Below are 202 nucleotides of genomic sequence, written 5' to 3' on the forward strand. Positions count from 1 at the left end.
TGGGGGGTTTTCCACTGGGTACAGTACCTGGTACTTTTTTTAGTACCACCTCGGTTGGGGTTCCAGTGGCGCTTTTCCACTGCGTGGTACGACTCTGCTCGGTATGGCTCAGTACGGTACGGCACGGCTCGGTTCGGCTCGGTTTGCGGTTCCACTGCAGTTTAGTATTGTTTTAGAGTGGGCGGGATTATTCACGTCGTTA

The sequence above is a fragment of the Sinocyclocheilus anshuiensis genome, unplaced genomic scaffold, assembly GCF_001515605.1.
Source record: "Sinocyclocheilus anshuiensis isolate Anshui unplaced genomic scaffold, SAMN03320099.WGS_v1.1 scaffold88, whole genome shotgun sequence".
Lineage (NCBI taxonomy): Eukaryota > Metazoa > Chordata > Actinopteri > Cypriniformes > Cyprinidae > Sinocyclocheilus > Sinocyclocheilus anshuiensis.